Here is a 13,393-nt window from a genome sequence, read left to right on the forward strand (position 1 = left end):
ATGAAGATAAATCCCATACTGTGTTAGGAATGAGTTTATGGGAGTTATGCTGAAGAGATATGAAGTTGATACACCGATAAAACAGTTAAGATTTTAGGCGCGTATTTTAGGATTCAAGATGTTTCTGCTTGATAATCTGGTAAATTTCTGGATCACAATGGAATTTATGTTATCTGGCATATAAGGTACAGACACAAACAGCTTGCTGTTTAAATTTATAGACATAGCACAGACCTTATTAAAGGCTTAACATTAGTGCTCTGTTTTGTGTATTGTGTTGTATTTTTTGGTGCCAGTAGGATCTATACAGTAAATCACATCATAATGCCCGTTACTATGAAGAGTTGTGCTCCATCTGACTGCAATGAACATCTCCCTTAAGAACATCCTGTGTAACCTCCCATACAACGAGCCTATCGGCGGGACTTTCTAGACAAACAGTGCTACCCTGATAAAGTCTGTATCACAAAGTGCTCCAGATTCTGCTTTGAAAGGCTGTTTTGTTTCTGCAGTATTTGTACACAGTCCAGGAATGTAAAAAATGTTTATTTGTAAATGAGGACAGCAACCATTTACAGACATTCTCTTGACCTTGCCTTGTTAAGCTGAAGCTGGTTCCTCACCATCCACAACGTGAAGGTCTCCTCTCTCCCAGTTTCACCACTGGAGCACTAGGCTAGGCTAACATGTTGTGTCTAGAAGAGAGGACTCGCGTGATCCCAACTGCCCACAGAGCTGTGGGGGTGGAAACTTGTAGCTTGTGAGTGGGGCTGAGCAGCTGGGACAGTGCTGTCTTCAGGCAGCTGTTTGCAAAATTAATGGTTTTTAGTAGTCTTCCAGGAGAGGTCACAGAAGAACACAATGCTAGTCATTTGAACTAAAATAGCAGAAGAAACAGGGAGCAGGCATAGCTTCAAGCTCCCATGAAATGTCTATAGAGAGGAGGGATTGCAAAAGTTGTTATCACTGCTACCAGCTGCACTGATGAATCTTTCATCAGAAATGAGAAATGAGAGAGAGTGGAATGAAATCCAGGTGTACAATCCCACAAACCCTTGAGGAGCGTTGCACAATTTGAGAGGCCTAAAAACTGACTCTCTCAAACCTGATTTTACATTTTTTACACACAGGGAAAAGACGAATCGGCGCCTACTATATTGGCTCAGAAGATCTAAGGACTCTGTGCTGAGCTATAGACCTTCCACAGGGCCATGAGAAAGTTGTACAGGCAAAGGTCTGCAAAGAAATGATGGTGCCTTCAGGACGTGCCTGACTCTTGACATTTGAACATCCTTAAGTGCCTTAAGTGTCCACCTACAGAACACTACAGGTATAAAAGTGGCCACGCAGTCTGAAGTGTAAAGCTTCAGAGTGCCTGAAGGCTGCACACCTTCAAGCACCAGGTGCTGAATGCTGCAATACTCAAGAGATTTCATGGGTTTCCCTCTTGGGTGTTTTGAGCCTCAGTTTGTGTTTGCTAAAGGAGATCCCAGATATTACAGTAATGCACACCACATTAATTCTGAGGACAGACAGTATAAATGCTATGCAGCCATCATGGTAGTGGGACAACAGCAGTTTAGAACAACAGCAGTACATAGAATCAAACTGCAAAGTAGCAGTTTTGTGCCAACGTAAAATTACCTCACCCACAAAAAGTAACAGTGGAAAGAGCAATCAGATTTCAAAGATGTGTACATAGAGGTATTAACAGGATGCTGCCCTGGTTAAGGTATCTAAATGGACATGGACATTTATGTGCATATGTGGAAGAATATACAGTTGTCACAATAGCTTTTAAAAACAAGTTAAAATACCTTTGGGAATCACATAAATACAGCTGGTCCCTGGGGAACAGGGGTAGGTAGATGCTCCTTCTAGCCTAGCTGACAGTGAATTTTCTTTGGGCAAAGGTTAAAAGCAAAATAAGAAAACAGGAGGAAAAAAAAACCCACAGAATAGAACTGTTCTCCAGTTCTCACTGCAGATCATTTCTCTCTTACCCGCTAAATTACAGCAGACATCTTTAAGCATCTCCTGGAGAGCAGAAAGAGATGGTAACAGCCAAGAAAAATAAATCTGAAAAAAACCCAACAATTTCCACTGTTAGGAACACTTTTAGCAATCCTTCAGTAATTCTAATTTTAGACATTTTTTCTATTAAACCTTGCAAATCCTATAATGTAACAGTAAAGTTATTTCCTTCAGCTAGACAGCAAATGATTTCTTCGAGATTTCCTCACTTTGGGTGTACATTGGAGCATCTTTCTGGAAATGCTGCCACGTAATTTGAACATCTCACTGAAGGGAATATGTACAAGCTGTTGCAATAAGAAGAAAACTCACATCCAGCAGAGGAACATAAGCCGGGTATGTGCACCTAATCACTATCGACAAAACTAAAGATTCGAAATGCTGTAGATGAGCATTATGGCTACATGCTGTCTCATTTTCTTCCTTTTGGGAACAATGAGGGAAGCATTTAGCTAAAGCATTTGCATAGATAATGTTGCCTTCTTACTTTTGCTTTTGAATTGATAACTGAATGCATTTTATGCATGAAATATGAAACACAAATACTGCTCCATCAAGGAGAAAACATATTATGGTAGTGGAAAGTTTGAAAAAGAAGTGCGGATTAAAGGGCCATTAAGTCTATTGCATTGGTTTTAATAGCACTATCTCATAAATATTCTTGCATAGTGATGGACTCTCTTTTGCCGCAAATTCTAAATGCAGACTCTAGGACTGCTGAAAAGGAACACAAGAGTGTGCCAGTATTTGGAAAAACTGGAGAAAATTATACAGAAGAACTGAAAAAGAAAAAAAACAAGTAAAATTTTAGGACTGTTCATTCCACTATCAGCAAACTGAGAAATCTCAGAGGAGGGCATGGGCATAATTTCAAACTGCCACAAAAGACCTGAGAACTAGTGGACATCTGGCGTATGAGAACTTCTGGGACACTTTGTTCACTGTTTCATCTTCCCTCTACAGATATTCCATGCAGATCACATAGGATTAATATAAAGCTTTTGGTGATCATCTTAACTTCATTCAGCTTCAGCCTATGTTGCTTACCATGCTCTCTTATATTTACTCATCCAGCTCTCCATGCCCCTACACTTGCTTTGTAGAACAGGGCTACTCTTCATTTTCAAATGAGCACAAGTAGGCCTGAACTTTCCATCTTCTGCTGCTGATACACAGACCATGGTGACGAGAAACACCCCATCACAGGGAGGTGGAGGATGGGGTAAATACTGGTGCTGGCAACAGTTCCGCAGCAGGGAAGCTGTCTTGGCTACTCCAGAACAGTCCCCAAAATGCCTTATGTGAGCTACGTCAGCCACAGCCATGAAGGAAAATGCCTGGAATGTGTTTGGAAGGGCAGTGATCATTTGGTTGGCCAGCCATAACTTCTGGACGTTGCAAACACAACCAAAACCAATTCCTTTATTTTCCTTCAGAGAAACCCACTTCGGTGTCCCAACAAGGGGAACCCATTTTATTCAATGATGTCAAAACTCAAGTTGTGACTCTTCCAACAAAACTGCCCTCTGGCACCAAGTAAATCCGGCCCCAATGTAAGCAGCTACAACAGCGAAACTGTTAATTGCTCAAGCTCATTATAACCACCCGGTATCATCCCAGGGCTCCTTCTTTATGCATCCTCATCACACAAAGCTGCAGGTGCACGAGAGCTTTGGCCAAATGAGTAACGCCGCCCTGTGTTCTTTAGACTCGACCCGTTCCCCTTCAGTGAGGAATGCTTTCTTCACATCCCAAAAAGCTGCTGGGGGGTTTTTGTCACTGTGGAAATAGAGGAGAGAAGAGCACAAAGGGTAAAGCAAGCAGTAGGGGCACATGGTGTTGCGTATTTGCATGAGGATTTTGAACTTGCTCCACAAGCAACAGGCACGCCAGTGACTTACGCAAAGCAATGGTACTATATAGGTTATTTAAAGTGAGGCGTTTTGTTGTGTGGTTTTAATTTTAGTTTTTTTTTTTCTATAAGCTGTCTACCCCACATCCTGTGACTTGCAGGCTTTACCACATCTAGGTCGAGATAGCTCAGAACAGAGCAGCAAGTGCCCACCCAAGAAAAACTGCGGAACAGCAGCATTTCACAGCCAGTTTAAACCAAAACATTGATTTTCTCCAGCAAGCAAAACCTGGCCCGCTGCTAAATACTGGTGGAGGTGTCTTGTCTTTGCTGAGTCCAAGCAGCAGTGAGCTATAAATTCAATAGCTCGCCAAAAGGATTTTACCTTCACAAAGGAAAAAAATCCCAGGAAGTGCCATGGACCATCATCTCCTACTGAAGGTGGCTGAATAAAACAGGTATGTGATACCTTACTGAATGGGCCTTTTTTGATTAAAAGCAGCACTGTGCAGTCAACAGGAAAATATTTGCCTGCGGAGCTCGCTTCTGACTTAAAATCAGGCCCTAAAATCTGTGTATAAACAGTGTCTGTGCCATTTTTTTTCTCTCAACAAACCACATGGCCCTGCTACCGCATCTGCTGGAACAACAGCGAGGTGGGAGGGCCGCTGAGCCCACCACCACAGACATTTTAGCTCTCTTCTCCTGCATTTAGGTCTCTTCTCAGCATTCTCCATCTTCCTCCATCGTCCTCCCCTCCGCCCTGGCTGCCACCTCATGGCTTAACACCGGAGCTTTTTTCCTGTGTGAAAACCACCATAGGGACAATCTAACTTCATCCCCCCGAACTGGACGAGCTTTACACAAGTTAGCCCGCTTTTCAGAGTGAACATGAGCTGTGCTGAGATACGAGAGGGGACCGGCAGGGCCGAAAAAGGACAACAGGGCCGGGGAAGGGCGGCCGCCGCCTCAGAGACGGACGGGCGGGCGGGAGCGGGCACGCGCGGCCGCGCATGCGTGGCGCCGCCGAGCGGGGCAGCGGGGACGACGGCGGGAGGAGCGGGATGGCGAGCGGCGCCATCTTGTGCTGCCCTGACCGCCCTGCGGCCGGGGAAGCGACGGTGCCTCAGGGGGGAGCAGGGGCCCCGGCGTGTCCCACGGCCTCCTGGAACCCCACCGCCACCCGTGTGGTGATATTGCAGTGTGCGGTGTCGATGGTGGTCGCTGTGGGAAAGGGCAAGGCCTGCCACGAGTGTGTGGTGCTCCAATACGAAGTAATCCTAAAAAGCTGGTGTGAGGTGTGTGGTGGAGCAGGATGCCCACCCTCATGAGAAATCTCCTTGTGGGTTCCCCACAGTGCCGGCTCCATATGACCACTCAGCACCCAAGCTCTTGCTCCCCTCTCTTTGTCTGCACCCATCTCTTCTCACCACAGTGTCATCGGGGATAATAGGGAAAGGTGACGATGGCTCCCTGTAGGTTGCCATTGGTAGAGCCAATTTACTGCCCAAAGTAGTTAGCATCGTCTGGTGTGCTGGCATCATGGCTTTAAGACAGTCAGATATCTCACCGTCCAGTCACTAACACCATTCCCATTGATAGGAACATTGCCTTGGCACATTCCCCCTTCTCGTCTCCATATAATTGCGAAAGTGCTTAAAATATCTTCTAATTCTCCTTGATTTCAATTTTTGTCTTTTACTGTTGGTTTTCCTACCTTTGTTTTCCTACCTTTGTTTTCCTACCTTTTGTTTTCCTATGTTTGCCATTTCTGCAGGAAAGTGAGGAGTGGCAGAATCCCCCAGATTGCTTTTTCTTCTAAAGAACCTTCTCACAAAGACACATCACTGATCCCGTTTCTTGCCATTCCCTTCACAGTGAAAGTGCTGTGCTTTCATTCATTGAGTTCCTACTTTCTTACTTTAAATCCTCTTTAACTCTATGAAAGTTTAAGTTACAGTCGAAGTTAGATGCTACCTGAAAGGAGGGTGTAGAGAGAAGGGTGTCGGTCTCTTCTCCCAAGTCACAGGCCATAGGACAAGAGGATATGGCCTCGAGTTGCACCAGAGGAGGTTCAGATTGGATATTAGGAAAAAATTTTACACTGAAAGTGTTATTAAGTATTGGAACAGGCTACCCAGAGAAGTGGTTGAAGCATTGTCCCTGGAGATGTTTAAAAGAGGGTTGTCATAGTGCTTAGAGACATGGTTTAGTGATGGTTTTTATCAGAGTTAGGTTGATGGTTGGACTAGATGATCCTAAAGGTCTCTTCCAACCTAGACAATTCTATGATTCTATGGTGGAATTCTTTCTACCTGCTTTGTCTTGGTGGTATCAGAAGATACCAGGCTTTGGAGACTGGGTTCCATAGGTCTTCCCTTACCCGCAACAGCACCTTTGTCACCAGTTTCTTCCTTCCCATATTGTTGCTGTGCTGGAACAATTCCTCCCTTTCTGTTCAATTAACACACCCTCATTCTTCCAAGCTCCTCAGGCGGTCTCACATTCTCCCATCAGTTCCTCCACGCACAGATGTCTTTATTCTTTCTAGAACAAAAAGATGCTGTCCAGGGAGACTAAGATGCCTTTTTCATGATGCAGGCATGGGGCTATCATTGTTCACATACAGTTCCCTGGCCAGCCCACACTTCTGAACTTTCCCCCCTAGGGCAATCAAGAATTCACACTATCTGCTGGTTTTGCTTTAGTTTCCTTGCTTTGGTTTCCACGCCAAAGGTTTAGGATTCCTGCTCAACCTATAAATCTGTTACATTTGCTAGTCAGATGGTAATGCCTTAGCGTGGCAAATATTGCAGACACACGGCGCTGCCTTCCTGGTGTGTTTTATGATCCTGCCTCTTATGTCTTGTGTGCCTGCATGTGTCCTGAGATGCCACTGAAGAAACAAAACGCAACTTCACTTTGGCACACCTCAGCACACCACTGTGTGAGCCTCAGCATGAATCCTCCAATTCTCCAGAAACTCCTCTCTTACATTAGGCAAGATCTCATTGACGGTTTTTAGAATTCAGCACAGAAATGCCTGCACTGAGGAGGAGTGGCGTAAAGCTTCTCACCTTTTTTCCTTTAAGAACTTTTCTCTGCCTCCCACGGACCTGAACGGCTTCCAGATTAGTCAGAGGGGGTCACTGCAGAACAGCAGGCAGCGTTCGCTCCCACTCCGCACAAGCCAGGCAAAGCTTTTTGCTTTTTCCAACCCCGCTGCTAGTTCTGAAGCGAAACAGTCAAGCCCTGGGCACAAAACCATGGTGTGTTTATGTGCAGCAGGGCCACTGGAAGGCTGGCCTGGCAGCATAGGTTATTTGTTTCATCTTTAGAGGTTCGGGTATATGAGATCAATATGAAGGCTTCAGCTGTAAAAAAAAAAATATGCAGTTTTACCTTTCATCTCCTTGGCTGCCTTGTCGTGTGTTGGAGTTTGCTTAGAAATTTGGGAAACAAATCAGTCAGCAAGTCCTTTTACTTTCAGCTCTACAGATCTGATTCTTCTCTTTCCTCTGTGATTCTAACACAACCTTCTGATACCTTCTGTTCTTCTATTGCTAACATCTGCTTGTCCCCTTCTGGTTTTAATCTCTACTGGTTTTACATTTCAGCTTTATGTTGTTGTAAACTATGATCTAAAGTCAGGATATCTGCTATCTATGACTCGTGTGCATGTTCCAACATGTAATTCAGCTACAGAGCATGATAAAGATCCATTTTTGGAAAGTAAGTCATTTTTTCACTTTCCTGTTTCTCCAGTCGTGTAACACTGTGATAGGTGTCCTCCACTGAACAATAATCCTCCTTCACACACCTCCTTAAGAATGGTGGAAATCACAATTTAAGGCTGCCTCCTTATGGAAAAAGAGCTGTTGCACCAAAAGATACTAACGATGGTTAACAGACGTGCTTGGGGTGCTGGGAACCAAACTTCTTGATAAAGCTAATGGAGGAGGTGGCAACCTCTCATCCTGATAAATGGAAAGCATCACTATGCGCCTTTTTGTAACAACAGTATAAACAATAGCAACCATTGCCCAAGATGAAATGTTCCTTTGCAAGCCCTAAACAAGAAATAACTGTGGCGAAACAAGATGTTTTCCTGGGAAACTGGCTATCAGTGCTTGTGGGCATTGCAGCGTCGTCTGGTTTTGTGTTCCAGGTGGAAGGCAATTGGAAAGCCTGAGAACTCACTGGAAGTTTGGTGCAAGGAGAGAGAGCAAAAAAAGTGCTTCAGGGCACAGAACTGACTAGAAAAGTGTGCTTGGAAACTGCTAGCATGGAAAATTCTAGCTATTGCTGACCTTTACCATGTTTATAGAAACAGAACTTTCGACACCTGTAAATAGGAAGGAATGAACCAAAAAAAGATCTGACTCACATCATCATTTTCACCTCTTAACAGAAACAATTCCGTCAGGCTTCAAGTACTAGCCATATGGACCAAGAGGCAACATCCCTTGAAAACAAGCTGTCTTTCCAGCACCGCCACCTGATCTCTTTGCCAGTGTTCATTCCACATCCCTTTCCATCTCTCCCAACAGCCTCCTGACTTCTCCTGGTGTAGAGTCCACCCCTGTTGTCTGATCCAATTCTGCTACTCTTGCCTCCCTCCCGTTCTCCCAGCTGCCACCTGGGCAGCAGCACACAAACAGCAGAACGGGGTTGTGCCTGAGCTCACACTGTGGCTTTTCCCTTCGTGAGAGTATTATTTGGGACATCCTCTTGCCTCCCTCCCGTTCTCCCAGCTGCCACCTGGGCAGCAGCACACAAACAGCAGAACGGGGTTGTGCCTGAGCTCACACTGTGGCTTTTCCCTTCGTGAGAGTATTATTTGGGATCTCTCTCAGCTACCACCGACACCACGTGCAAAACCTGTAGGGACTTGGTCTCTGTAAGAACTTTGCTGTTGAGCCACATCTGAGTGAAGCTGGCAAGGGCTTCAAAAGCTAATGAGGAGGCTATTAACAAATAGCTGTAAGGACAGAAAATATAATTAGATAAGTCCTGCTCACTTAAGAAACCAGGTTAAAAAGAGACATCGTTGACAGACAGTCGCTGCTGGTATGTTCTTTCAGGGAAGGTAAACAGTAATGCTGTAATCCCATCTATCAGAATCGTAGGTGAGACTCTAAAATACCAGGAGACAGTGCTTCAAAATCATTCGTTACTAATTTTTCTGAAAAGAGTACTGTGGAAAAAAAAAAAAAAGGCTTTGTTTTTCAACTTTCAGACCATTTTTTGGTTAACCTCTGCAACTGGGAGGGCTTTGCTTTAAAATTCTGCTTTCAAAACAATCAAACAATGAGACTGATGTTTGAATGTAGTCATCTGGCACCAGGAGCTGAAGCTATAAAATCTGAACATTGCATGATTAATGATGAAATTCTGGGTGTTGCCATCATGGAGTGGGTGACAATCCAGCTGAAATCCAAGTTTCACACAGTTATCTGTATGTGTTTCCCTTGCTTCTTAAAGAAACTCAGTATTTCCTCTTTCTGCAAAACATTTAACCGATTCCTTTCTCTGTACAGAACAATTTGTGAGACGGGTTAAGAAGAAAATTCATGGAAAATAACCTTTGAGGATTTTTATTAACATCTCATTGCTACCAGAATATGGGTTTTCCCCCTTCTTTAAACTTTGTTTCATGCTAAGTTTATAACTGATTCTGTAGGTTTTTCTCTACTTATATAATATCAAGAAAATGGAACTGAAATCTGTGGAATGGTGATAATGCTCTTTTTTCTTTTTTTTTTTTTTATCTGAGGTAGGATTATTTATCTACGTTAATGCTAGATGGGGATGTTTTGGATATTAATGGCTAAGCCATGCATAGCAGGGAAAAATATAGGTACAATATTTTTTGTTTGTGCTGTTTTAATGAGCAAATGAAAATGAGCTCATCATTTTTATGCTGTACACCTGCAAGAGCAATTCCCAGGATTATTGATTATTACTAGAAGTAACTGTTAGACATTGAAATAACTGTTTAAAGTACAGGATGCACAATTTTCACAGAATCACAGAATCATAGTGGTTGGAAGGGGCCTCAGAGATCATCGAGTCCAACCACCAAAAAAAAAAAAAAAAAAAAAAACAAAAAAAAAAAAACCAAAAAAAAAAAACACCAAAAACCAAAACAAACAAAAAAAAAAAAAAAAAAAAAAAAAAAAAAAAAACCCACAAAAAAAAAAAAAACCACCTCCCTGGGCAGCCCATTCATATTGATAGAGCTTTTTATTTCAAATTGTTATTGTCATTCAAAAGTCACAGTAAGCCATTGCCTTTGATAGGATGAGATTTAATTATAAGGCTCAGCTATTTCTGTATTCAAGACTAATTGATTTCTGGACAAAGGAGTGATAGAGAAGAGTGACACAGAATCATACAGAACTCATCTCAGTTATTCATGCATCGCCAGGCCAAGAAGCCAAGACATTCCTGTTTTATCATTCAAATAACAAGTTACCTCAGCGAGGAGAAGGTTACTAATTTTTTTCCAAGGTATTTAAATGATGTAAATAAACTTCGGCTCGTTATCCAGCTCTTCAGTATCCTTATATAGGGCTTAAAACCTGATCTACTTCAAGTGTCCATGTTCGGTTCCCAGTTCCTTTAAGTACCCCAGACAGTGAGTGTGGAAGGAGGCACAGACCTGAAGGCTGTAGAGGTGTCAAAGCTAGAAGAGAAATCTTTTTCCCTCTCAGCTTTATGGCATGCCCAGACAGGGTCTTTTGAGTTAAATGCATGTACCTAGGTGTGTGAAATTTCACACACACCCCCTTTTTAATGTTTTTCCTTCATTATGTAGTCCTTGGATTTAACCCTTATGGTATGTAGCAATTGTCCTTGGGTAAAAAGAAGTTTTCTCAACAAGAATTTCTAGACAAGTAACTTCTCTGACCCAGTGATGTTTTGTGAAACAAGACAGAGGGAGTCTTGCTCAAGGTGGAGGAGAGGGCAATGAGGAAGGGGGCCTCCAGTCTTGCAGAAACACTAATGCCATCCACAAGGCTGGTTTCCCTCCCCTTCCTCTAGAATGTGACCTCTCCCTCTCAAAGTCTGCTCAGCCCTGACTTTTAGACCAAGTTGTTTTTTTTCTTCATGACCACTGGAAGCTTTGAGTAGCCAGTGCCTCAGACTGGGCAGGGCTGAAATCTCAGTTCGACAGGAGCCGCTGGGTCAAAGGATAAAGTACAACTTCAGCCTTTTTGATCAGTGGAACAGTCTGGCTGGCACGAGCCCTGGCACAGGGCGTGAAATGGCATCCAGTGCTCAACCTATTGTTAGCTTTGACCGTGGCATTCCCTGAACACCTACGAGTCATCCTCTGGCTTTGATCTTCTCCGTTCATTGAAAAAACACGATTATCTGATGCGGCTGTGCTGAACTTCTTGGAACCGGTGATATCCACCTCTTCAGTAAAGGATCAGCAATGTTAGTGCACGAGGTCTGGCCAACAGAAAGTATCTTCTGTGGGATAATATCCCAGGTGTTAGCTCCTTTTCTGCACTAATTAAAGATACACACTTTGGTGTGCTTTTTGAAAGCATTAGGAGCACCTCCTCTCGTGTCGCTCCCTCAACCTCCTTTGCTCTGGAATGTATCCACTGCTTCACGCTACAGCAAGCAGAAAAGCTTGCAATAAGCTGTGCTGCCTTTCGAGAATATTCCACGGGGACAGACATGCGCCCTGAGAAATAGAGAAATGATTTTGTAACCGGGACCTGATTTACTGCGTGTGTATTTAACTGGGTCAACTGCCAGGTTTCATGCCTAATGCAATGGGCTCGAGCAGTATTTGGTAATAAGTGATGGCACTCACGTGATCAGTGTGCTCCAGGAATACCCCCGGTGATTTTGGAAGCACACTCACAATAATTAACACGTTTGAACTGGTGCTGTCTGCAAAAGGCTTCATGCTGTGGGGACCTTTTGTTCACAACAGATAGGTCTGTAGCAGTCTCAGCTACAACTCAACTCAGTTGTTCCCGAAGCTTGGTGGTTTTTTTAAGACGGTCATAGGCACCTCCAACTAATTTTGGTGTCACACAATGTGTCTGGGAAGTTGTGTGACAATAATTTCTTGCTGTGTTTTAGCACTTCCTGCTTCCAGCTGGGTCACAGATCCGTGCAGACAGGCTTCCTCGCAACGTTTTGGCGCTTGTATTTCTCATTTGGGCCCGACATACTGGGAAAAACAGTTTTTAACTGTTACAATTTGGCAACCTTCGGGTTCAGCTTGACTTTAAGCGAAAAGTAAAACAGAAAGCTAGGGAATAGATTTTATTTTTTTTGTTGGTGACTCAAGTGAAAAGCTTCAGCAAGAAGGTACCATCTGAAGTGTCAAACTGATGGTGACTTTTGAAGACATATGTCCCTGTTCTTAAAGGATCTAAACATATATATATATTTAAACATTTATTGATCAAAGAAGAGATTCTTAATCTACACATTTATGCAAAATGTAGAACACAGTATTAACCCTCACTGAAAGCAGTCAAATATACTGTGCATGACTTGGAAGACATTAGAGATGTCATTTCAAGGATCTTCATTTTCTTCTGCCTCTTCTTAGTTTTTTAACAATAAAGAGGGAAGAGTATGCGAAATCTTCTCAGCCTTTCCATCGTACAGGGCTGCAGCTCGCGCATTCCTGAGCACGTTACGCACCTCCTGTGATTTGGCTGGGACATGCACAGTTCTTAAGAAGCTCTGGGACACATCCCAATCCTACTGCGCTCATCATCCACTCAACACCTGAATTAACACAGACATTGGTTTCTGTCCACAGATTATTGGAGCAGTGGATTCGTGCAGCCGTTTGTGCAGTGGCTCCACGAGCAGGAAGCAAACAGCAGTTTCATTTCATGCCACGACGTCCTACAGCTACTTGCCTTCAAGTCTCTCAGCTCGCTTTCAAGCCAGGTTGGCATCTGTACTGGGAGGGAATGGTGGTTGGCAGGGGAGTGCAGTTCTGAAGAAGCTGGTGGTGTTTTCTGGAAGCCAAGGGATCTATCAATCGCTGTGTAAGATACACAGTAACCCAGTCTAGTTAGAATTCAAGTTCCATGGCTTTTCAACAAAAGCACAGAGGCACGCACCAGTGCCTTGGCCAAGAGACATTATCATTTGCTTTACCCCGGATAATAAGTGTCTTTGTTCTAAAGAAGGCACATGAGTGAAGCAGGTGACGTGTTTGATTCCAAGACTTGAGGAGGTTAAAACTTACATCGTGTGATTCAGTGATTCAGTGTCATTGGCTGTAAAGCAATGGTACGCTCCTAAGATATCCTCTTTTGGGCTGGTTTCTAATTTTGTTATCATTATATTATCTATGGCATTATCAGGCCATCTTCATGCTTGGTAAGTTTGCCTTTGTTGTCGTCCAGGTTGCACGGTGATCCCTCAGCTGTGCTCTCCCTCTGCAGCTCAGCTCCGCTGAAGCCTGTGTTTGTTCTCTTCCCTGTGATTTCGCAGGTGCAGCCCGTCGTGGAG

This window comes from Calidris pugnax, unplaced genomic scaffold (genome assembly GCF_001431845.1).
Source record: "Calidris pugnax isolate Ruff unplaced genomic scaffold, ASM143184v1 scaffold38, whole genome shotgun sequence".
Lineage (NCBI taxonomy): Eukaryota > Metazoa > Chordata > Aves > Charadriiformes > Scolopacidae > Calidris > Calidris pugnax.